This window comes from Schistocerca nitens, chromosome 2 (assembly GCF_023898315.1).
Source record: "Schistocerca nitens isolate TAMUIC-IGC-003100 chromosome 2, iqSchNite1.1, whole genome shotgun sequence".
Lineage (NCBI taxonomy): Eukaryota > Metazoa > Arthropoda > Insecta > Orthoptera > Acrididae > Schistocerca > Schistocerca nitens.
The window spans coordinates 5,976,090-6,003,319 of NC_064615.1; the positions used below are offsets into that span (position 1 = coordinate 5,976,090).

At 43.3% G+C, this 27,230-nt stretch overlaps 1 protein-coding gene and 1 pseudogene across 1 annotated transcript in view; one reads left to right on the top strand and one right to left on the bottom strand.

Annotated features, from left to right (window-relative positions):
- LOC126237541 (transcriptional regulator ovo) overlaps positions 1-22,731 on the bottom strand; it is an 864,856-nt gene extending 842,125 nt beyond the window's left edge. Inside the window, 1 exon segment of the mRNA XM_049947726.1 lies at positions 22,106-22,731. The gene's annotated coding sequence lies outside the window, so the exon portion shown is untranslated.
- On the top strand, positions 11,552-11,669 carry LOC126238492 (5S ribosomal RNA; annotated as a pseudogene).
- Positions 22,732-27,230: the final 4,499 nt, after the last annotated feature.

A 27,230-nucleotide genomic window follows, 5' to 3' on the forward strand; every position in this document is an offset into this window, starting at 1 on the left:
ATGATGTTGCCTCGAGTAAACGTATCATCAGAGTGAAAATGTATTTGATGGTACTGCTAGCAAAAAATTATGTACAGTGAAGAGAAACGTACGTTTGAGGACATTTTCCTCAGTTTTCTTTTGGGATACTTACTACATTATCACTAACTCACTGTCATGTGTTATGAAAAGTTTTTTATGTGGTAACATTTTATAACACAAGAGAAAACAGTCATGTTACCCAAGAAACAACCTAACTACTCAATACCGTACTTTCTTATTTATTCTTTATTTAGCGCACAGTAAATTATGTAGAGAAGACTAGGGAAATGACGTAGTCGGATTCGTCCTCACCCGGCAACGTGCGATGACGTTATCGTGTCGTTTATTATTGTCTGGACCGACCGACCAGTTTTTCAAGTTCGGTGACTTAAGAGCAACAGCTGTCCGAAGGCCGACTCGTGCTGCTTGTTTCAATTATAACTTTTCACGTGGGCGTGTCACGACAACGCGATCTGCGTGCAGAATGACAGTGCGCCTTCGTTCTCAGTGCCATCCGATACTGACATGGGTGCGGCTCGCTCTCAACTAGTTCACGGTTTAGTAACGATACCCGTTCCGAACGCATAGGCGATCAAGTATGATGTTTCGCATCAGGTATCACAGTTGATAGAGGCTAGCTGGCAATATACACTTGCAGCTGGTTTGTTTATGCCAACGGAGAACTTCAAAAAGACGGCTCTAAAGAGCGTTACTACAGACGATGTCGAATGACGCGGGTAGGTTGCCCTCATACAGGAGGCATGCCTCTCATTGCCGAGCGGATCCATTACCGCTCAGTGTACGGAACAGAAAGTTTTCATGGTTTACTGAAGATGGAGGGAGCGAAACGATGAGTAACATATGAGTCCCGGCCGCGCCGTGTGTCGTCCTCTTGCTCGTTAGGAACACCAGGCAGGAATTCGGTGGTAGTCAGGTCTGCCCTGCCTGGAGCAGATGCTTGTGTCATTCCGTCGTCCATTTAGAGGAGTAGCCAACTACCACATGGTTGCTTAAGGCACAGTGACTCACGACGGCAGTTTTTTTTTTTTTTCAGCACGTTCCTGGCAGGAAGCAGAGCTTTGCAAAAGATTGCTGTTAGTGGGGCCACGAAATGACCATGAAAATGCTTGCTTTATGTTCCTCAGGCTAATTAGTTGAAAGGCCTGAAAGTTCAGGCTGTATGTAAGAGTTTCTTTCTCGCGAAACACGGGCTCGGTTAGCAGTCCACCTGGGTACAGGAGGCAAGTTTTAAGTATAACCTTTCTGAAGCTGGAAGTCCCAAGTGAGCAATAAGGTTATTTTTCCAACATGATATGCCCACAAGAATTCAACAGTGCTTCCTGTGTGAGGGTATGAACCTTTGATTAACAATTTCTGCTCGCTTGTTCTCTGTGCTCTAGTCAAAGTGCACACGACAGGTAGGCTTGGTGACAAGAGGCCTCACATTAGAGTGTGGAACTAGTACCTAGCTTGAGGCAGCGCTCAGTGAAAACGACAAACTCAGTTAGATACAAGTGAAAACAATCATACATGAGGAAACACCGTCTGCATCACAGCTGTTGATTACCGGAAACAGTTTTCAGTCTGCACCGCAAAGTGCAGTTTGTCCGCCGGCACTTTGTTGAGAATCGTACTTTGTGGCCACAGACCCGAAGACGATCTGGAGCGTAGATTGAAACCGGTAGTCAAAAATAGGAAGTTGTGTTTCACACACTGTTAGTTTATTTATTATAACAAAATATATTACGTATTCTAAGATGTAACATCAATTATGGAACCAATAAATTACCTTCGTTTCTGTGGAAACTTGAAGTATGGTTATCGTGAAGAGATTTACTGCTCAATTGTCGAGAGCATATCTATCAATTAGAATCAAGTAACGGATTAGTTGCTTCCATATGTTTCCTACCATCGGCCATCACGATTAAATGAGGGAAACTGGAGTTTTTGCAAAGGTGAATGTACCTGCAAAACCGTTTTACTGAAATAGACGTGAAACAGAGGGTGAGGGTTTCGGGACGCATACGACTTTCCTCCGTCACACTTCGTAATGTCGCTTTAAGAGTAGAGATGGAGACGTAGAACGTAGATGACATAGTCATACGATGGTGGTAACTATATTAACCTCAATCTTGTAGCGAGGGATACTAGCCGGAGGACGTGTGTAGCTATAGCAGCGTCTGGTTAGACTTATGTGGGGCGCATTAGTTAGGTTCTGAGAATCACCGCTCCAATGAGAGGACAGTACAGGTGCAAGATGCGATTCTACTCCCATCGCATTTCAAATTCCACATTGACGTAATTTTGTCCGTCTTTAAATTTTTATATTAAAAAAAATGGCTCTAAGCACTATGGGACTTAACATCTGAGGTCATCAGTCCCCTAGACTTAGAACTACTTAAACCTAACTAACCTAAGGACATCACACACATCCATGCCCGAGGCAGGATTCGAACCTGCGACCGAAGCGGTCGCGCGGTTCCAGACTGTAGCGCCTAGAACCGCTCGGCCACCACAGCCGGCATTTTTATATTATTTTGCTAGCTGACGAACCCGGCGTTTGCCCTGTACTGATTTTGCCAGTTTTCTATTAGAAACGAGACCTTTACATGTATTCCCGTAGTGGACCCGGTGTGAGATGATAGCTGACAGTTCCTGTGCGCTGAGCGCAGCTGCTTCACGTATCCACGACGCGATACTGAAAACTCCTCTATGATAACGCCTCTTCACAGCTCTATAGACGGCTATCGTTTTCGGCTATAGCCGCTGGCGCCTCGCACTTGAAAGCTGTCAAAAGCTTTGCCAGGTTTCGGGGTTTCCTTCGACTTGACTCGACTGTAGCCGTGTCTTAGCAGTAACGAACAAATGTATTGAAACTTCGTGAATGAGGCTGCATTCTTTCACGCGTCTCGGGACTTAAGACGTCATATCTCTTGAATTATGTGCCGTACAATAATATATTTGTATAGGTATATTCAGAGACATATATGGATACTGTGTGAGAAATATGGTGCAAATAGAGCCGGTAGGAAAGAAGTAACAAATTTAAAGGTCTTGCATGATGCGGCAGTTTCTCACACATATCAGTGTTTATGAGCTAGTATTTCCTGATATATGTGTTATACAATGACACAATTTCCGAGGCATAGGTGGATACTGTCTGCAAACTCTCCTGCCAATAGTGCTAGTAGCAAAGAGGTAATAACTTTAAAGATCGTGCACAATGCGGCAGATTTCTCATGCATCTCATCGTTTACGACGTCATATCTCCGAACTATGAGAGATAGGTAGCTTTTATCCCGATAGCGATTGTTGCCTGACAGTAAGATATATGTGTACCAAGTTTGATTGAAATTGGTCCGGTGGTTTAGGAAGAGATTTCGAACACACACATACACACACACACACACACACACACACACACACACACACACACACACACACACATTATTATAATATGTATGAATGCAAAAGTGCTCCTGCTCCGTAAAAATCAACATGGATTCCACAAACAGAGTTCCTGCGAAACTCAGCTCGCTTTGTACCTCCATGAGAACTACAGCGCCGTAGACAAAGGCAATCAGGTTAATGCCATATTCCTTGAATTCAGGATGGCATTTGACACCGTCCCACACTGGCATTTGGTAAAAAAGAAAACGAACTTATCGAGTATCGGGGCAGATTTTCGACTGGATTCAAGACTTCCTTGCAAACAGAATCCAACATGTCTTTCTTAATGAAACAAAATCGACAGATGTGAAGGTAATTTATGGAGTGGTCCAATCAAGTGTAAATGATGCAGCAGAAAGCGTCGGATGCTCTATAAGGCTCTTCGCAGATGATGCGGCTGTCTACAGCAAAGTAGCAACGCCAGAAGATAGTAACGATGTGCAGAATGACCTCCAGAGAATTGATGAATGGTGCAGATGCTGGTAGTTGACCATGAACATAAATAAATATAACATATCGCGCATCCATACGAAAAGAAATCCACTACTTTGCAGCTACGGAATTGATGACAAGCCACTGGAAATAATATCTGCCGTAAAATATCTAGGAGTAACTATCCAGAGTGACCTTAAGTGACAACATAAAACAAATACTGGGTAAAGCAGATGGCAAACTCGGATTCATAGGAAGGATCTTAAGGAAATGTAACTCATCAACGAAGGAAGTGGCTTATAAGGCGCTTGCTCGACCGATTCTTGAGTACTGCTCATCTGTCTGGGATCCATACCAGATAGGACTGATGGAAGAGATAGAGAAGATCCAACTAAAAGCGGTACACTTCCTCGCGGGATCGTTTAGCTGGCCACAGACCGTTGCGGAGATGTTCAGCAGAGTCCATTGACAAACTTACAAGGAAAGCGTCGTGTGTCAGGGGGAGATCTGCTACTGCAATTTCGAGAGAGCGCTTTCCGGGAAGAGTCGGACAACATATTACTTCCCCCACATACGTCTCGCGTAATAACGACGTAGAGAAAATTCGAGCAATTAGAGCAATAGAGAGGCTTGCCGACAATCATTCTTCCCACGCGCTATTCGCGGCTGAAACAGGGTTGGAGGACTCTGTTAATAGTAAAAGAACTGTCTTCCGCCTCACACCATTAGGTGGGTTTCGGAGTTTGATGTAGATGTAGGTAATAGGGAATTTGCAACCGTTGTTATCAGTTTGATTCTGTAGCAGCTCTAGTTGGCCGAATTCTTAAATTTTGCGAACTTTGCGTAAGGAGCGAGGGCCTTGTGAGGTTCACTGCTCACAGAATAAGCCCGAACAGGTGTTTAACGTGGGAGGGAAGTGCGACAGCGCCGTCCAGGACAAGCAGGCGGCGGCCGTCGCAGCCGGTGGGCTGGAGCCGCCGCAAGCGAGGCTGGAGGCTGGTCACGCCCGCGGCGACCACCCGCGGCGACATTGGCGGTCGCCCGAGGCTGCGGCCGCAAGTTCTCTGTCACAGTCCCGGTCTGCTTCCAGCGGCGCTACCTTATTGTTTCAGCTGAGCCTTGTCTCCAGTCCCGACCAGTACAAAAGGCTCGAGACTGATGCCGCGAATAAACTTTGTGACGCATCATTGTTAATAATAGTAGCGTTTTTCCACAAGTTTAATAAACACAACAGATACACATAACGGACACGTAAGTCATTAATAGTACACTGAAGAGCCAATGAGACTGGTACAGGCATGCGTATTCAAATACAAAGATATGTAAACAGGTAGAACATGGCGCTGGAACCGGCGATGCCTACATGAGGCAACAAGTGTCTGTCGCAGTTGTTGGATCGGTTACTGCTGCTACAATGTCACGTTATCAAGATTTAAGGGAGTTTAAAAGTAGTGTTATAGTCGGCGCACGAGCACCTCCGAGGTAGCGATGAAGTGGGGATCTTGCCGTACCACCATTTCACGAGTGTACCGTGAATATCAGGAATCAGGTAAAACATCAAATCTCCGAAATCACCCGCAAGAACCGGCAAGAACGGGACCAATGACGACTGAAGAGAATCGTTCAACGTGACGTAAGTTCAACCCTTCCGCAAATTGCGTAGATTTCAATACTGGGACATCAAGAAGTGTCAGCGTGCGAAGTATTCTAGCTATTTATATTTACAAATATATGCTTATGGTATTTAATTACATTTATAAAGGACAATCAAAAATTTGTCGTTTGAGGACGTTGCTGCATTGTATATGCAACGTAGCGAGGCTCCAATACGTGTATCTATGCACCGACACGTAGGTGAGGGATTTGGATGGCTTTCTTATCTTTCCTGCAAAAGTGCAGTAAATACGGAACTGTGAACTATGGTGACGTTATTACCAAATGCGCCGTACACGATCGACGTGCTTTTAATTTTTTGGTGGTTGCCGGAGGACAAACACCGGTAGACATCGATCGGAGAGGGAAGAACATGTATGGTCAGTCGAAAACCACCAGTGTGGAGTTCCGTGCTGGTCGCGATTCGACGCAAGGTGTCGGTCGATCTGCGAGGCCAGCCTCAACCATTACGGACAAGTGGGAGCTACTCAGGCCCACTCTGTAGTCCTGATGTCTCCTTATGCGGCTACTACTCCTTTGGTCACTTGAAAAAGGGCTTGAAGGATCGTCGATTCCTGGGGTGAACGGTGAATTAGTTTGGATATTGCTCTTCTCTTTTTGCTCTTTTGGCCATTGAGAACATTTTCAGTTTCACTTATGGCCTTCTCTATGAAATATAATAACACAATGCGCCCTAACACCACAAAACACACCCCTCAACACAGAATGACACACCATAACATACCACAAACAACTCACACACAAGATTAGCTATACCTTGAAAAGACATAAAATTAATATATTCTTCAAGATAAATAGGACAAAACAACTACAGCTGTGACAGAAGAGGGGTATATGAATTAACATGTAATAGTCGCAACTCTAAATATCTTGACACGAATGCAATAAATTTTAGCACCAGGTACAAAGAACACACAAGGGCATTCGGGTGTGAATCTACCCACTCCATATATGCACAACATCTAATAAAACAAAATAACCATCACACTGAGATAAAAGCAGACATCGCAAGCTTATGGCATAACAACAAATGTAAGGGAATGATGACTGTGCGCTAAGAATATTTCACACAGTAGGCCACAAATAAAAATGAAAACATTCTCAGTGACGAAAAGAGCATTACGAGAAGAACAACATTCAAACTAATACACACATAGCGACTCACCACCTAACTTTCCTCCATCCCCATCCTAAAATCCCTCCCCCCCCCCCACTCCCTACAGCTCCCATGATCCCTCAGTGAGCCCTAAAGCATGAGACAAACAGCATGTGCAGTGTGCTACAGTACAGTTTGTGTGCAAAGAAACCTTTAACTGTTATACACCAGTTGCAAGAAACCCGTGCTATGCGAATTTACCACTTAAAGAGCAATAGACAGAATCATAAGTAGGGCGTAAAATGGGTGGAAGCAAAACCACAGCTATGTAGGTGTAAACAGAAACAGCTAGATTTAAACGGACTGCCAAAGATCACTACAAATCTCAGATCAAAATATGTCTAATTACAAAGGGCGTTCAAAAAGTTTTACACAGTCGTCTCTAATTTATTTATTTATTTATTTTTTTTTTTTTTTTTGCAGGAGGAGAACGGAATTTTTTGTGAACATACTTGGAACATGTAGCTATAAGTTGGTATATAAAAATATTTTCTTTTATTTACAGGTGAGCCATAATGGACCGTGAAGTAGGTGTCAGGTTGCGACAACGGTCGGTGAAGGAGTTCCTCATCAAGACCGGCGATGACTCTGCCACATCGATTCACAGGTAGTTGCTCCCTGTTTATGGGGAGGACACATTGGATCGCAGCAGTATTCAGCGGTGGTTGCAGAGGTTTAAAGAAGGTGATTTCTTTCTACTGGACAATTCACAATGCGGTAGACCATCGACGGCGGTGAGTGATGTGAATAAGGACAGCATTGATCAAATCACCCAAAATGACAGATGCGTGACGACACGGAAGTTTGCTGAAATGACTCGTTTGTCATTGGGTAGTGTGGTATCACTGGTACAGTCACTAGGGTACAGAAAAATCTGTGCACGTTGGGTGCCTAGGTTATTGACAAGAGAAATGAAAACGATGAGGAAGAATGTGTGCGAGGGGCTCGTGATGACCTTTACTGAAGAGTGGAAACAATGTTTTGATGGCGTCATTACCCAGGATGAAACATGGTTGTTTTTGTCCGAACGTGAGAGCAAAACCCAATCCATGGAGTGGCGTCATCCAGGTTCCCCTCGGAAGAAAAAGCCAAGACGTTCACGAACAGCGGGCCGAAAGGTGATGGCTTCCTTCTTCTGGGATCAGTGTGGTGTCATTTTCATTGACTTTTTGGAACCTGACTCCACAATTTACCGGGACCGTTACTGTTTGTCACTGGACAACCTGCGACGTACCTTCAAGACCCACAGACCATAGCTTCAGGGTCAGCTCATCAGACTACACCATGACAATGCCAAACCCCATACAGCCCTTATGACGCACGAGAAAATCAGGAAAATGGGTTGTAAAATTGTTCCCCGTCCTCCATACAGTCCGGATTTGGCTCCGTCTGATTTTTACCTCTTTGGTCGTCTGAAGACCCATATGCGCGATAAAACATTTGATAGTGAGAAACACCTTATTTCCTGTGTCAAGCGATGGTGTAAAAGTCGATCCCCAGAATTTTACCAAAGTGCATTTACATCATGGAAAGAAAGTTGGGCCATATGTGTCACATCTGATGGAGGCTACATTGAGTAAGCTCAATGTATAGCTAAATGTTCCAAGTATGTTCACAAAAAATTTCATTCTCCTCCTGCAAGAAATAAAAAGTTAGAGACGACTGTGCAAAATTTTTTGAACGCTCTTTATTCTTTGTACCATATACCAGCGATTTTCTTTCTATTATAGACCACTGAAGGCCCATAGTAATGGATAGGCTAAATATGTTTGGTACATACAAATAAATTCACTTGCAAAACACACAATAATTCTTATCCATATAATAAAGCATAATCTTATCTATACAATAAAGCCTAGTTGCCCTTTTCTACATAATAAAGCACACAAATAAAGCATAACGTATCATTTCCGGGAACGCGCCCATGTGCTTGTTTCTGTGGCTGTTGTGTACGCCAGGGAAAGTGGTATGTTCCAGTCTGGAGGTAACGTGCCGATCTTTCCTAATTCTCCTAAATGTACACTCCTGGAAATTGAAATAAGAACACCGTGAATTCATTGTCCCAGGAAGGGGAAACTTTATTGACACATTCCTGGGGTCAGATACATCACATGATCACACTGACAGAACCACAGGCACATAGACACAGGCAACAGAGCATGCACAATGTCGGCACTAGTACAGTGTATATCCACCTTTCGCAGCAATGCAGGCTGCTATTCTCCCATGGAGACGATCGTAGAGATGCTGGATGTAGTCCTGTGGAACGGCTTGCCATGCCATTTCCACCTGGCGCCTCAGTTGGACCAGCGTTCGTGCTGGACGTGCAGACCGCGTGAGACGACGCTTCATCCAGTCCCAAACATGCTCAATGGGGGGACAGATCCGGAGATCTTGCTGGCCAGGGTAGTTGACTTACACCTTCTAGAGCACGTTGGGTGGCACGGGATACATGCGGACGTGCATTGTCCTGTTGGAACAGCAAGTTCCTTTGCCGGTCTAGGAATGGTAGAACGATGGGTTCGATGACGGTTTGGATGTACCGTGCACTATTCAGTGTCCCCTCGACGATCACCAGTGGTGTACGGCCAGTGTAGGAGATCGCTCCCCACACCATGATGCCGGGTGTTGGCCCTGTGTGCCTCGGTCGTATGCAGTCCTGATTGTGGCGCTCACCTGCACGGCGCCAAACACGCATACGACAATCATTGGCACCAAGGCAGAAGCGACTCTCATCGCTGAAGACGACACGTCTCCATTCGTCCCTCCACTCACGCCTGTCGCGACACCACTGGAGGCGGGCTGCACGATGTTGGGGCGTGAGCGGAAGACGGCCTAACGGTGTACGGGACCGTAGCCCAGCTTCATGGAGACGGTTGCGAATGGTCCTCGCCGATACCCCAGGAGCAACAGTGTCCCTAATTTGCTGGGAAGTGGCGGTGCGGTCCCCTACGGCACTGCGTAGGATCCTACGGTCTTGGCGTGCATCCGTGCGTCGCTGCGGTCCGATCCCAGGTCGACGGGCACGTGCACCTTCCGCCGACCACTGGCGACAACATCGATGTACTGTGGAGACCTCACGCCCCATGTGTTGAGCAATTCGGCGGTACGTCCACCCGGCCTCCCGCATGCCCACTATACGCCCTCGCTCAAAGTCCGTCAACTGCACATACGGTTCACGTCCACGCTGTCGTGGCATGCTACCAGTGTTAAAGACTGCGATGGAGCTCCGTATGCCACGGCAAACTGGCTGACACTGACGGCGGCGGTGCACAAATGCTGCGCAGCTAGCGCCATTCGACGGCCAACACCGCGGTTCCTGGTGTGTCCGCTGTGCCGTGCGTGTGATCATTGCTTGTACAGCCCTCTCGCAGTGTCCGGAGCAAGTATGGTGGGTCTGACACACCGGTGTCAATGTGTTCTTTTTTCCATTTCCAGGAGTGTATATTGGTCACAGCTGTGTAGGCTGACTTCAGACTCACTGCAGTTCCTGCCAGGAAGCAATACCTTGCTATTACGCTGCAAGGAGGATAAGGAAATAAGGGCAACGAAATTGCCTAAATTGTGCTTCTGATTCTGAATGGCTGGAAGGCCTAAATGTTTAACAATTTCGCGGAGAGGTCTGGAGCTCTGAAAATGAGTAGTCGACGGCAGGCCTCGCTGGTTCAGATGCCATCGTGTGCTCGCAGGGGCGGACGTCGTGCTCTGAGAAGTATTTCTGAAGTCAGTAGTTGGTAACCCAGTATGGTCATCCAAGCTATTTCTACACTACGGAAAGTCTACAAGAATCGAAAATGGGATCAAGTCAGGCAGGGTGGTTTTCTGCTTAGGTACATTCCGGTTTTCTAGGCGACTGTTGCTTTTGGATGAGCAGGCGGTCAGTATCAGAGGCCTAAAATTTGGTTGTGGAGCCAAGCTACCCGCACAGTGGCGTTGTCAGACATCGAGACGGACTTGGTGAAGTTTCATAGAAATTCCGTGGAAATCTGAGAACGACGTTTCCATTTTCATGTTACTGACACCAAGTTGTTTTCTCGTTTTGTTATGTGTAGATTTTCGGCGGAAATTATGAGTATGCAGCTGGAGGCGGTGTGAGATCTGTTAGCGCTGAACTTATTCCAGTCCGATGGACTGATTTCGGTGTGTTTATGAAAATGATTGGAGTGCTACACGTCTTTTAAATACTGACTTTGAAATATTGAGAAGTTTAACCGTGCTTCGAGAGATAAAAGGCGGCTGATGACCCTTATTAAGAAGGATTTTAGACGTGCTGCAGCGCAGGGAAATAATCTGGGTCCGGCAATAATCCATTCTGGTTAAATCTGCAGAACACTACGTCGCCATGATTTGTCCCGCGCGCCCCACATCGCAGCACACGGTTTCCGGCCGATGCCGCGAGTGGAGTGTTATTTCGCATCACGCTGCAGAAGCTCCGAGGCACAGACGAAAGGAACGTTTCAACTTTTGAGGGCTTTCTACACCTCTGTGTATTTGGGCCCTTACATAAAACAGACTAAAATACATTTACCGAGTTCTAGAATATATTCTCAGGATTATGAGATCAAAAACAAGAGGTGTATGTGCATACACACACATACAGGGTGTCTGCACAAAGAAAGGTCAGGCGCATTTTCTCTGGTGTTTCGGCAGATATTTGCAATTTAGTTTTTGCAATGTGTAAATGAACTCGGCCCAAACAAATGCTGTTCACCACGTTTTCCATGCGACGTCCAGTGTCGAAGGAAAGCGTCTGTTTGTTTCCAGTTAGAAACAAAACATTTCGAAAATAGAATTTTACGGTCCCATTCGATAGAGCGAGCTAACGGTCTTGCCGCAGTGGTAACACCGGTTCCCGTCAGATCACCGAAGTTAAGCGCTGTCGGGCTGGGCTACCACTTGGATGGGTGACCATCCGGTCTTCCGAGCGCTGTTGGCAAGAGGGGTGCACTCAGCCCTTTTGAGGCAAACTCAGGAGCTACTTGACTGAGGAGTAGCGTCTGCGGTCTCGTATACAGGCATACCGCTGGCAGAGCGGTGTGCTGACCAAATGCCCCTCCTTATCCGCATCCAGTGACGCCTGTGGGCTGAGGATGGCACGGCTAACGGTCGGTGCCGATGCACCTTCCAAGGCCTCTTCGGTCGGAGTTTAGTTTGGTTTTTATTTGATAGAGAGAACCCAAATTAGTCTAGTGTGACATTTATTTTATCGATACGTATTGACAGGGACAGTAAAAAGCGAAGAATAACCGGTACTCCAGCATTAACTGAGCAGCGCTGCAGCTTGGCGGTAACAGAGCGCAAGGCAGGGCAGCGCGCGACGCGTGGCGAGTTGGATGGGGTCTGCTGCTGGACTGCTGGTCACTTTTCGTGTTTAACAGTCCTTAGTAACACACTTCAATATCGATGGAGCGAGTATCTCAGTAGACTAACTTCGGACTGCTTTATCGAATCGGCACGTTAAATTCCCCATTAGAAACATTTTTGTTTGTAACTGGAAACAAACCAACGCTTTTCGTTGACACTGGACGTCTGATGATAGACGCGATAAGCAGTATTTATTTGGTATGACGACAGTTATACATTACGAAAACGAAATTGAATATATCTGCCGAAATACCGGAGAAAAGCCGCTTGACGACACATAGGAGGGACACCCGGTATATTGTTGCAGGGCACAGACCGGGACAGACAAATGAATAAATAAAATGAAATAATACTATATCAATAAACATTTATAATAAGAACTGCACATCAAGAACTGCAAAAATAACGCATTACTAATCGGAAGCGAAAGCAGAGCACCTCTACGCAAAGGACTGTCTAGCGAGGAGTTATAAAGTAAACAAACTGGAAATGGCAAAAAAAGTAAACAAACTGGAAAAGGCAAAAGAGTCGTCGGAAAATATTACGTCAATAGGAAGCAAAGAAGACTGAAAGTTTAAAAAACACCAGTGGCGAAATAAATCAAAATACAGAAAAATGTCAGACGCAATAAGGCAAAGGATACTAATATTTTTAGACATTTCCACAATATGAATGACAATAGGCTGACAAAACAGATCTTCAGATGTATCCGGGGACAAAAATTAACAAAGAGCTGGATCCGAGAAGTTAAAAAGGATTTAGAAATGCTCAAAATAAAATGAGATGAGGCAGCGGAAAGACAAGCACTATTTGATCAAAAGCCCCTATGTAATGCGGAATTGATCAATAGACGTCAAGAGAGGCGGACCTGCTAATGTAAAGTGAGGTGAGAGGTATTTTGTCGCCAGCAAAGAAGCAGGAAAATCAGAAGTGGTCGGTCAGGAGACCTCAGCGACTCAGAGTGTGAACTAGTCGTCCCATGTGAGCGGGAAATTTACAAGAGGCATTTCAACTGTTCTAAAGCTGCCCGAGTCGGCTGTTGGTGATGTGACTGTGAAACGGAAATGCGAAGGAACGTCCACAGGTAAAACAAAACTAGGTACACCTCGTGTTCTGACGGCGAGCGACCATCCAACATTGCAGGGGCTGGCTGCAAAAGAAATGGCATTATATCGGCGGAAAGGATCACTCTTGTGCTCCAAAGTGCTACCAGCAATCTAGACGGCAAAGTGACTGTGGGTGACTCATAAGCCAGTTAGTGCTGAACGACGCTCGACGTGGTGCAAAGAGCGTCGCCAGCACACAGTGGATGGCGGGAAACGGGTGGTTTGGAGTGGTCAGTCACGCTGTACCCCTTGGCAGTCGTATGGAAGGGTCTGGGTTTGGCGAATGTCAGCAGAACGCCACCTGCCATCGTGTGTAGTGCCAACAGCGAAGTACGAAGTGGTTCAAATGGCCCTGAGCACTATGGGACTTAACTTCTAAGGTCACGTAGTTGAATGATTGCAGCAGGTTTAGATGTAAGATGTAGGTATGTAAACTTCAATCAGAATATTTTTGTAAAAGACAGGAACAGTGTCAGAGAGAAGGAAAGAAAATTTAAGAATTTAACAGTGCTATACATTTCTGGTATACTAAACTCCAGGTTCGATTTAAGCGAAATGAAGCTTGATCTTTGCAGAATTTTCTGTCTGCAGAACTTAAGCTCCTAATACCAAAGCTCTGAACAGCGAAAAAAATCAGAAAATAGTCAAAAGTCATTCATGAATATAATTCTGCGACACTAAAGCAGTTGAAAGACTGAAGGCTATGACGCCAGGGAGAACGTAGTTGGAAAACGGTCTTGCAGTAAAACCCGGGAAGTTGTAAAATATTGCCTTGAACGAGGCTCCTTGGATGCTATGACATCAGAAATGATGAATCTGAGTAAGCGGCGGTCATACTGCGACGGAAACTTGGTAAGGCTGATCCACTGATTCGGCAATAACTTTATATCTCTGAGTCATTGTTTCATTTGTACCACGTCAAAAATATCACTATGATCTCAATTCCAGTTGACGTTAGCGTTTTAATATAATTTCTCTCTGTGGTTAACTTTAAAGTAGGGCTTGAAAGTTTTATGATTTTTTAAGATTTCTGTAGAGCTGTCTATTGTTTACATAAGGTTGCGCGCACAGAGAAAATTGCTTCAACTTCGATACTCGGTCAATAGGCCACAACACGTTACCCTAGCAGTAGAGGTTTGCAGTTAAAAGTTAACATGTTGCCATGGCACCACTTTTAAGAGTTCAAAAACTTTAGTTTCGCAATTACTTATGTGCGTCAATTCAATGAAACAATTTAAAATCATCCACTACCTTCCAGGTGCTTATATGTGGCCGCTCCAAAGTTTACTGTAATGACAGTTAGCTTCTTTTGTATATACCAGCGTAAACATTGTCGAAAGTATTTTCCTGTGTTACTGAGAGCGTAAGAAACTACTAGAAAAGAGATGACGTCAGTAGTATTACAAAACTGCCCACAAATACTATCTGGTTTTTCAAAGTATTATGTGGCAGTATGTTTCCACCTGTGAACAAGTGCATCCAGATTCGCTGTCACACAATTACCTTTTCGTGACATGTTTTGACAGAAATGACTTTTCCCATTGAATTGGTACAGCCGTACGTCAATAAAGTCAATACCTCGAGAAAAACAGAATCGAAGAAGGAAGAATTACTTTAATATTTAAAAAGACATCGCAACAGAGATTTTTCTGTAGGGAGTTGACAAAATGAATACACTAAACCTTAATTATAACTGTTTACATATGCGTATAAATGGGTATGTTGGTTCTACAACCTGAAAGTGAACATCAGGACTAAATGTGAGTTATTGCAGATCTGTAGTCAAAGTTTCGTGAATAATGTAGCAGATGTTAGCTTTGTGGCTATTTTTGCGCAATGTCGTTACTACACTCATAAATGGTTCAAATGGTTCTGAGCACGATGGGACTTAACATCTATGGTCATCAGTCCCCTAGAACTTAGAACTACTTAAACCTAACTAACCTAAAGACATCACTACACTCATAATGCTGGACTTTAAATTGGAGTATCTGATCTGATGCTCCTTTTATTATGACAGAAATTGTAGAAATTCTACTCAAACAACTGAAATATCAACTTTTGTCTCTATGTTATGTATATGTTTCAGTGTTAAATTCTTAGCCATCTTGTCCCCATGTTTCTCCAACTGAGTCCTTAATGGATTCAATTGGAGAAACTGAGGCCAGCTAGTTTGTCTGTCCGAGAACAAAGGCCAGTAATGAAGGATCAGTAAAAACGAAAATGTGGGACGAATATTAAATATTTTCCAGTTAGAGTACTATCTGATGAACGACTATGTTCAGTTTAGATTATGTAAATTGTTTTGCGTTTTAAAGTGCATTCTGCCAGTTTCAACTGAAGCCTTGCGTACTTGTGTAGCAGATGTTGGATGAAAGAGAGTTAGCAGACGTATTTTTGCGCGAGTAGCTATATTTGTTTCCTTGAAATGGAAACGGCCATTAGAATTTCGGCTCATGAAACGCCATTCAGAAGTTTTACTTGGAGTCTATATTACTATGATGGAGGAAAAATAATATTACCTCCACTTTCTCCATTGGATCTGTCTCATTTTTTCCGGTATATATTAAACAGAGCATATAAGCACTAATCCAAAGTTGAACGGCGGCCAACCAGTTCCACACGCGCCCGGTCACGAGTCTAAGTGGACGTTGCACCAAATTTCACGCTTTCTACCGCTATGCAGATTCTTTATGTTTCAGCGAGGAGGGGAAATCGCGATCCGTGGCATCTCGCCGGCTGTGCGAGTTGGCCACGGCGGTTGGACATGCCCTCTGGATGAGAGTTTTTCGCAGCGACCGCCGGACGGCCTTCCGTGCTCCGCAGCATGTAACCACGCTGACATTGGCACAAAGCCTGACGTTAACAATTGTGCGGTTATCCTTGTTCCAGAGCAAAACCCATTTACAATCGAGGCGGCAAGCAGTGTGACAAATCATTGGACTGGAACCATTACCAAGGAGTTTCACTTGGCAATAGTGGCAACTTCGATACTGCCGTTGGCCTTCTCGTAAGGACGTCAAATTCTGACAGTCGTACTTCTTTTCCTACGTTCCGGACAATCGTTCTCATTATCTGCAGTGATGTCGTATCCAGGAATAAGCGTGCGTTCTGAAACGGTTCTAAAGTTATCAATGAGTACTGCAAGCACGATACTGAACCAAGTAGAACTAAAATTGTCTTAATGGAATAAAAAGAGGGTAAATAAGATTTTCGTTTTACCATCGACCAAATTAATAGAAAACTGTGATATTTTGATAAGTACTCTCATCGTAGTCTGAAGTATTGAATGAGTGGAAGTCAACGAAATGTTGCATATTTTCGGCAGATCCCTTGGTTACCGTAGAAAATTTTGAAAATAAACGTAACGAATAACTTCTCTATACAATCACTTAGATGGAAAAGTATCACCTTTAAATCACATCAACTCTCTGAGTAAGTCAAAGAGACAAGAAACAGCACAGCTCATACGTTAACTGATTGCTTTATAGAGATGAACAACTGCTAATAAAATATGACTGTTTAATACAGAACTGTACCACAGATTCATTATTCCGTCCCGTTAATGTTACATTTATCTCTCTACCAATGATTAAAGAATTATTCTATTCCTGCACATGGTGTTCTATCTTACATATGCTTTACAACTAACAATATTTGACAATTTACTTTAATGAATCGTGAAAAATTTTAAATATCTTAAGCAGTAATGGATGTTATGTACTTAAGAACCAATAAAATATTTGTGTTACAATATTACAGACGTACGTCTACTAATTCTCTTTCATTCAGCATCTGCTATATAAAGAAAGGTTCAGCAGGAACTAGCAAAACTTTGTGAGTTGTAATAATATTTACAGTAGTACACTCTAAAATAATCATTCATGAAATCTTGTACTGACTTGACAATATTTTCGTTTAACTGAGACTTTATTACGGGCAGACAAACTGTTTTGTCTCAGGAGAGATGTAAGGGTGGTTTAGTCAATTCAGGAGGAGAAATGTGGCGCCAAGATGACTAACACTTTAACATTGAGACCTATGAATACCAAGGAGACAAAAGTTGAAATTGTACTTTTTGAAAGGAGTTTCTAAAATTTCTTTCTTAAACAAAGCTGAATCACATGAAGTTCCCCTATTTAAAATCATTCCTTACGAGTGTAGTAGCGTGAGTCGACAAAACCAGCCACAATTAAACGTAATAGCTTTTACATTATTCACAACGCTTTGATTATAGAGCTACAATAACTCAGATTTACTTTTAACGTTTCTGGGCTTCAGATTGTAGAGCCAACATAGATATTTATGCCATAATTTATCATTAAAATTCAGTGTATTCCTTTTGATAATTTTCTGTAGGAAAATTTCTGTTATGATCTCCTAGTAAATACTACACTACACTAACAGCAATTCTACGATTTCATCTTTCTCGAGATATTAGTTTCATTGACATACTGTTTCATACGATTGAGAAAAATCATTATTGTCGTAAGACTTACATTGTTCATTTTGTGACTGCGAATACAGACGCCCTGTTCACCGTATTTATATCTACATACATTGTGACAGAAAAAAACTATATTTCATGCGCGGATTCACTTCGCCATCAAAGTATTGGTGAGCTATCCATCCATTAATATCTGCTAGGTCCTACTCACTTAAGTTGTCACTTACTGTTTAAACTCATCTTACCCCTGGCGTAAGTTAAGCACTAGTTCTCTCTAGTGTAAATTGTACTGCTATAATAGCTACTTACAGAGAATGACTTTAGTAAGCGAATTTTACAAATTAAAAAAAAAAAACCAAGATGTCGCTGCGAGCTATTTAGTTAAATGATACGGGCAAGTGGTGTTAAAATTTAGCTTTTCATTTGGAGATCGGTTTGTGACAGCAACTACAGTGCTGGAGACTTCGATGAATGAACAGAAGACGAACTATCAAATTCTCATACGCCAAAGAGACAGTAACGTTAGTAATGTCTTATTATAACAAAATGTACATGCAAAATAAATTCTGCTTCACCGTAAATAGCTTTAATGTTGAATCTATTCTCAAACTACTTATATAACAGTCCGATAGTTGCATTGCAAATTAGTATACTTTTATTTATAATTTATTGATATGTTATTTTTGGAAACAACAATTAAAATCGAAGACAATTTAAAATTTGTTTATATTAGGTAAGTGTTGTATACGCATTTCAGAGTATTTGCGACAGCAGTCTAATCTGAAACGTTAATCCTGTTATATGTCTCAAGATTTTACACAAAGAACATTATATTGTGACGACGGTTAATGAAGCGCCCATTTTGTTTCTTATAAATGTCATTCAAAACATACTACAAGATGAATCTAACGTTGAACGAAATGGACCGCAAGAGTTCTTAAACTTATCTAGTAGTCAGATTTATGAATTCTACACAATCACCGTAGACAAATTCACCCCTGTCATAGGAGCTGACTAAAGTCGATGTTGATAGTAAAATGGAAAATGAGTCAGTTATAAGTTGATCTTCCAGTATATGAGGGTCTGTTTTCCAAGTTACATGTTATACTTACGGATTTATTCAACTCGTTGAAGAACAATTACTAAAAATAAAATAGCTTATATTGCTGTAATGCAGGGGGATGCAGGTGTGAGCTACATGTATGAAACGAGACGAAACACATAAATAAGTACGCAAACCTATGACAAAAACTGTAAAATTTCTGAACTTTCAAAAACCTGTGTCTTTCTGCACAATTTATGAGTAAAGTCGCATTTTATAATTTTCATCTCAAAGTATAGCAAACAGTTTAAGTACTGGTGCTACTGCCGTAGTTCAACAGAACACGGGCGGGATTGCCAGGAATGGAGTCTGCTGCAGTGTGTGGTCACGTGACTACGACGGCAGAGCTACTGCGGCAGGCGCTAGAATTACTGCGCCAAGTCCCGTTAGCTAACAGCTGATACCCCACGTGCGAGCTCCGTAATGTATTTTAAGGGTAGTCACCGCAAACATCACTATTTCTGGAAATTCAGTTTGTCATCAATGAGTTAGCTTTATCTTTTGTCAAAAAAGTTTTCTTCAGAAAGTTTCGGTACTACAGGTCACTCTTTATCTCACTTTCATTAAACGCTCAAGAAATAAGTAAAATAATAAAAAATATTCATTATTTACGTCAGCTTGAAATATTTTGTGAAACGTATTCTATGAGAGTAGAAGGGGCTTCCTTTCCAACAAACTGTTAAATGCACCTCCACTTCCAGGAGAATACGTACTATCCCCTTGACGCTGTTGTCTCACATTTCTTCAAATTATGACATATAAAAAGATTTCAATCAGCCACATTTATTAATTTATAGACGAATATGAAATCAATGTAATTCGAACGATTACAATTGGTAACGAAACTTTTTCATCAGAACAACCAATTTGCAGAAATTATATCTTACGTATTTTATATCTCAGTTTTTAAATCACTACTACCACGAAATGCTTTCATGTAATTTAGAAAGGACATATAATCAAATTCAATATTTTCCATTGGAATACTTCCCTGCAGCTGAAAGAAGTACGGCTCAACGTTTGTGTGTTTTCAAATGGCGGTGAATTAATTCCTGAATCAGTAAGATCCAGTTTCTGTATCAGTTAAAAAACCATTAAAAATTCGTGCGAGGGAGAGATGAAGTAAAGAGCTCCAGCCATTCAGAAAGTCTTCAATACTCCAAGATTCGGTAAACAAGTATAGCATTTCAACCCTCATTCATTACTGTTCATCCCATACGTAAAGTAACTTTCATACATGTAGGAGAACGTGTAGTATACCGGGGAGAAATGGTAAGAAAATTTAATTGCAATATAAGAGTTGTGTTCGAAGTGTAATTATGTCAAACAGATTGCAGTATAAAGAAATCATGCTAATAGCGTTAACCGTAAGTAAACAATGCCGCATTCTTTGAGTTGACACAATGTAATACTGACTGAAGTTTGGATCGAAATCTAAAAGCAGGACGTGTCTACCTTAAACCTTATCCAGTTCACGCATAACTGGTATTAAAATTCGGAATACTTAAATGTCGTAATGAATAAAAATTCTTTTAAATTCAAGAGACAAATTTAGTTTGAAAATGTTACTCGTTATGCAGATAACAGGCAGCCTGCGTTCTGCGAGGAAAAAAACATTATAGCTATCGCTTGTCGTAATTGCTTTACCAAGAGTTTTTAAATGAATTTAATTCATCGCGGAGTGGAAATTTCACGTAAATATCTTTTCCATATATTCTGCGCTACGCCTGTTTATTTCATATATATATATATATATATATATATATATATATATATATATATATATATATATATATATTCGCCTATGAGTTTCCATAGCCGTAAGCAACTAGCACCGCCCCGACGGACTTCCCAAACGTATTTCTGTCATTAACAGCAGACAATAAAAATAGCTGCAAATGAAAGGCAGACAGTTCTGAACCTCTTTTGAATGAACTCTGACAAGCTGCTCGTCTTCTGTGCGTTCGTCGATGTCTCCAGATTCTCTACTGAAGCCTTGAACAGAAGTATAGAGAGAATTACAGCTTTCTTGCGTATCATGTAGCTGTGTAGACAGAAGGGTATTACATACGATCGAGGCTTGGTCAGTTAATTGGCTTTCGGCAAACTGCATCTAAATTAAGTCTGGACTCACATATCTGCTTCACGGCATGGCATAAAATTAAGATACAGGATAGCTATTTCATTATAGATATCCGGACGTAAACTAGTTTTCATAACACATCTGGAGCACCACAATGGATAAACTACTATACCATTTTAGGTTATAAAAGGTGCAAGAAACTATCGTGCTCAGTTTTGTTTGGACGCGCAGAGACGCGACGGAGATGCGTCGGAGGAGCGGTCAGTCCCGTGTGTGGCTATGCATCCCGCGATGCACTCGCCCGCGCCTCGGCAGTTTTTCTATCGCCAGGTGTAACGGTGAGAATAACGGAACACTGCACCATCCCAAGTAAATACACGTCGTCTTGGACATGTAAACTATGAGTATTTTTTGGATGCGCTTCTTAGTGTCTAATGTCGAGATTTCTTCACCTAGTAACACACTATTTGTTAATGACTCTCCTTGATTGAACAAGTCACACGATTTCGAAAGTGTTTGACAATCTAAATCGCTGTTTCAAACTAATAAGGAAACACAAAACTTCGCGTGTTTCAGCCTAATGCGACCAGAAAGTTGAGCGCAAAGTGTGTTAACAATATTCATGGGGGGTCATTATAAAAAGTCATGTAATGAAGAGAAAAGTGACAATTACATACCTACACACCACCCTGAAATAATCAACGCAGATCTGATGTTTGAAAATCGAACAAAATAGATTCTAGAAACAACTACAGAAATCGCAGTTTATTGGAAAGTAAAATCAAGCTTTAGTACAGTTATGAAATACTGAGCTCTTAATTATGGCATAATGAAGGAACAAGACAACGTGACCTATTGGTTGCATTAAAGGATAATATGCTAATCAGTTTATCGCATGGCAACTCAAGTTACTTCACTTTCGACGGAGAATGCCTTTTTTCAGAGTAATTTTCTTTCAACGACTACGCAGGTCGTGTTGATTACGGGAGCCATCAGTGAAGCAATGTAAATTATATTTTCACTGACAATAGTACATACAATCGCATAGAGAGATTCATTCTGTAGCGACCCTAACATTGACGTATATCAGGGATAAGTTGAATTTAAACGGTGAGTGACTACGAGTGCTCGATTGAGGTGGAGCTCCGGAGATTTCAATGCATGGATAGAACAGCAACACATCCGTGGTGAAGGTTGCGGTAAGCGTATTTAATAACATTTATAAACAGTGTAACAGACGAAGAATTCCTATTGTCTGTTAGGTGCTTACCTGTTCTTCACTTCCGGTAGAGCCGCAAGGATGCACTCGTTAAGGAGCGTGGAGGCGTTGGAGACGCTGCTCACTTCACAGCGCGGGCACTGCACTCGATACACACACACGGCTAGCGGGAAACTGTGGCCAGATAAGTAATATCGTTCCTTCTTCTCGTGTCCCCCCGTCTACGTTGGTCCTCCACCGTTCTCACTAGTTCAGTCACACGGCGTATTAGTTGAAAGTCAATTGGCACCTCAAGGAAAATTGTCAGATTACGTTGTTTTCGAAAGCTGTCATCACGTGAGCTGTGAAATTTTAAGGAAAACTGTTTTGCGTGGGAGCAGAAAAAGCATCCGAGCTGCAGATGAGTTTAGTTTGTGCGCAAAACGGGCCTCGGTGGTTACTTCCGGTGCACGCCGACGACGTACTGACTGAAGCCGGCGACGCCGCGGTGTTCCGTGTCCTCGCGAGAAGGTTCCGCCCACTACTGCACACAGTCACACACACACACGCACGCGGGAACAATGAGCGGCGCGTGGCAGCAGACCGCGGCTGGAAGCGTGCTTCCGCGCCTGGAGCGTCTTCCAGCCGGCCGCTCTCGTGCTCGCCGGTGGCCGAGGTCGCTGGCTGACAACGCTCCTGAGCCGGTCCGGTCCAGTCGTGGCGAGGCGAGGCGAGTGTTCGGCGCGCCGGTTCACTGTGGCATCAACCTCTGGGCGAGAACCCGCTGCAGCAGCCGCGGCGGCGGCGGCGGCGCGCGCGCCAGCAACAACACACACACCTCCCCCACCCGCAATCGGCACCCAATCAGACCCAGAGACCTACATTCGCGGCGGCCCCCTCCCGCCGGCAGCTGGCCGGGTGGGGGGACGTCACGCAGCTGCCGGCCTGCCTGTGCTGCTGCCGCGGCGCTGGCGGATGCCGCTGTGGCTGGCAGCGCCACCCCGGCCCACCGGCTCCTAGCGCGCCGCCCGCCGAGCGGCGCCGCCTGCATCCGCTGCGCCGCGCCGACGCCGCCGGCGCTCCGACCTCTTCGTGCACTCAGCTCCAACACGTCCTATTTTTTCCGCATCCACCGACGGTCCCAAATACAGGATTTTCCACGTGCTACGCAAGCACTGCTTTCTGGAGCCAATACCTCAGAAGGCAGTCGTCGCCGACCTGCGCACGACTCTTCGGGCCGTTCCTCGGATAGAGTGGCAGGTGGTCTGCAGTTTTAAAGTCCGGGCGGTGTCAAGATCGAGCGCCGGACGAGTGACACCCGTGCTCCGTCCGGCCCGTTCCTGCGTAAACCACACGTAACCCGCGCTCGTCCACGTTTCTGTTGTTCCTTCAGATGGTCTGAAAGTAGTGCTCTGTCTTCCTGTTTGTGAAAGTTTTAAATACGTTCTATAATTTTCGTAATAGGAAATTAGGACTAACAGCACTTGCTTTAGAGGCACAACAAAAAGAAGCAACGCAAAAAAAGAAAAAATACGTGAATCGATAGTGTTTGGAAAATGTGATCAGTACAGGAAGAGTTTCGAACGTTATTTCCTCATCTCATGGTTGATGAGAGAAAGTTTTATGAATATTTTAAGATGACGCAGTACACCTTCAGTCAACATTTAAACAAACTAGAAGCAAAATTGAGAAGAAAGGACACTTTCTGCAAACTATCAATTCCACCCAAAGAACGCCTAACTGTATTTTTGAAGGTACACTATGTGATCAAAAGTATTCGGACACCCCCAAAGACATGTGCATTGTGCTGCCACCTACTGACAGGTACTCCATATCAGCGACCTCCAGAGTCATTACACATCGTGAGAGAGCAGAATGGGGTAGCTCCGCGGAACTCACGGACTTGCAACGTGGTCAGGTGATTCGGTGTCACTTGTGTCATACGCCTGTACGCGAGATTTCCACACTCCTAAACATCCCTAGGTCCACTGTTTCCGATGTGACAGTGAAGTGGAAACGTGAAGGGACACGTAGAGCACAAAAGCGTACATGCCGACCTCTTCTGTTGACTGTCAGACCGCCGACAGTTGAAGACGGTCGTAATGTGTAATAGACAGACATCTATCCAGACCATTACACAGGAATTCCAAACTGCATCAGGATCCACTGCAGATCTATAACAGTTAGGCGGGAGGTGAGGAAACTAGGATTTCATGGTCGAGGGGCTGTTCATAGGCCACCCATCACGCCGGTAAATGCCAAACGTCGCATCGCTTGGTGTAAGGAGCGTAAACACTGGACGATTGAAAAGTGGAAAAACGTTGTCTGTAGTGACGTATCGCGGTACATAAAGTGGCGATCCGATGGCAGGGTGTGGGTATGGCGAAAGCCGAGTGAACGTCGTCCGCCAGCGTGTGTAGTGCCAACAGTAAAATCCGGAGGCGGTGGTGTTATGGTGTGGTCGTATTTTTCATCGAGGGGCTTGCATCGCATTTTGTTTCGCGTGGCATTATCACAGCACAGGCCTACATTGATGTTTTAAGCACCTTCTTGCTTCCCACTATTGAAGAGCAATTCGGGGATGACGATTGAATCTTTCAACACGATCGAGCGCCTGTTCCTAATGCACGGCTTATTGTGGAGTGGTTACACGACAATAACTTCCATGTAACGGACTGGCCTCCACAGAGCCCTGACCTGAATCCTATAGAACACTTTTGGGATGTTTTGGAACGCCGACTTCATGCCAGGCCTCACCCACCAACATCGATACCTGTCCTCAGTGCAGCATCCCGTGAAGAATGTGGTGTCATTCCCGAAGAAACTCTCCAGCACCTGATTGAACGTATGCCTGCAAGAGTGGAAGCTGCCATCAAGGTTAAGGACCAACACTATATTGAATTCCAGCTTTACCGATGGAGGGCGCCACGAACTCGTAAGTCATTTTCAGTCAGATGTCTGGATACTTTTGATCACATAGTGTAGGTTCAAAAAAGTGTAAATAGAAGGTAAACAAAAAAGAGTGATTATAAGTGAACACTTCCTGAATTCTCCACAAGGGAGTGTGGAATAGCAAGAGCATGTCACCTTAGCGATAAACTGACGACGTAAAGCAAAACGTCTATTTGTTTGCAAAACAACAAATGATCAACATTATAAAAAGTAGCTTGAGGAAATCTGAAATCTTTGACAAAATAAAACAAGATGGTTCTAATCATCAAGAACACCTAGTAATACTGTCACATACGCATTGGCGGTGTGCGCTCTTCATATTATCCCGCATGAAATAAAATGTAGGTCTTTTCGTTACATGTTAATTCTGGGAAAAAAGGTAGCAGATTGTTGTTCTCAAACCTAGCAGACGTTACGGTTTGGTGCAAAAATATTGGTCCAATAATTCGTGTTGCACCAACTGCACATGGCACTCCTGTTTTATCGTCGTATAGAGACTGTTGATGAGGATTTGCAGAAACGACAGGAAATGACACATTCTTTGAAACATGTAGTGTCATTCTGAAAAGTTTTTATGTTGAAACGACAGTGTAATACGCATTTGAGAGCTACTTCATTGTGGAACTACATATAAGAGAAATTAACAAAATTCTCAGATACGTCTTTGCGGTAAGTTGACATCGCACTGACAGTGAAGCTGTATCCCCTAAATGTGCACTGGCATAGTGAAACGTCACTGAAAATTTTCAGGGTCAGCCTCTCCATAATGCACAGACAGTAATATCCTGCTACAGTTTTGACGCCGAGGAACAGTAACTGTATTGGTATGCCAATGCACTGCTGTTACTGGTGAAATGTCTTTATGGAATGTTTCATAAGACATTTTGGCCATCTCATTTTCTACACCGCTCACACGCGGCGAACTTCTTCAGACTCGCCTAGAAGGACTGGGCGTTGATTTTGGCATAAATTCATTAATTATCTGACGTTTAGATTTAAGTAACTTATGCTCTGCATCAGAAACTTTATGTAGTATGTAATTCCATTACTCATCCTTCGTAATCCACATCTAAATTTATATTGTGACGTCCTATATTATCATGTTCCCTTCTTTACCTTGCCTTTTGTCTTAAAGAATGGATGAGTATGTATCTTCTCGGATTTGTAAGGTACGTGGCAGTCTGGTTGTTTTCCATCTGCTGGGTGTACAGTATAATCAACTTAGTGTTCCTTTTACCGGGGAAAAGAGGTCTGTACCCACTGTGTGTGTTTTGTTTGTCAGTTATACTGATGCCGGAAACAACTCCTCTGGTATTTCCGTTTCACCTGGGTGGGATCACTGAGTGCTATCTCTAGAGAGGCTCTCTGTTTCTGGCTGTTGGTGAGTCCGTTTCGTAGTTATTAAGCGCGGTCTTGCTACTTTAATGTCGTTGTGAATGTGTAAGTTCTTCAGCCTAACTGAAGTGTTTTATCTCCTTTTCCAGAGTGTGTTCAGTTAAAAGCATAATGTATGTCTAATGTCATGGATTTCGATTTACTCGGTAATATGGATTTGCTCTGTTCCCTTGGAACCTTGTGGCGTGGAATCTTCACCATCACGTGCTGATTAGGCCAAGTTAGGGCGATCTTTACCCTTTGTGAATGTGAGAATAATTGTATCTTCGTGTGCGTCCGTTTCTTTCTATTCTAATTTGCGTGAGATTAGAAATACTGATTCCGTGTGTGTTTTTTTCCTAACATTCCCACGTGTTCTTCGTTCAGTGAGCCCTCAGTTCGAATATCTATATTTCAATGCGTAATCCTAATTAGATTAAACGATCAGTACCTATCGCGCTAATTGAGCACCCGTATTTCAATAATTTTGTGGGATTTGAGTAATCTTTTTTGTTTGTGGGACCACGTGTTGCTAGAACCAGTGGGGCTTTTAGCTTTCCTAGTCTTGTTGATCTATTCGCAGTTTCCCCGTGATTTATTCTAACTTTCGTAGTCGTGCATTCTTTGCTCTGTAATTTTGTGATGTTTATCTACTTCGAAAAAGTGTTTCTCGATGAGTAGTTTGTTCACACACGTCTCCTTTCACGTTCATCTTCGGTTTTGTGGACAAGAATTCCCGTACCTTATGTTTGTTTCAGTTGTTCAGTCGGTATAAATCTTTTTGCTGTATCTCCATACTCGTGGTGCTGGTTAGTTTCTCTCCGAACTTTATCTTCATGAGTGAGTTCAATTTGAGTTCATGAGTCCATAC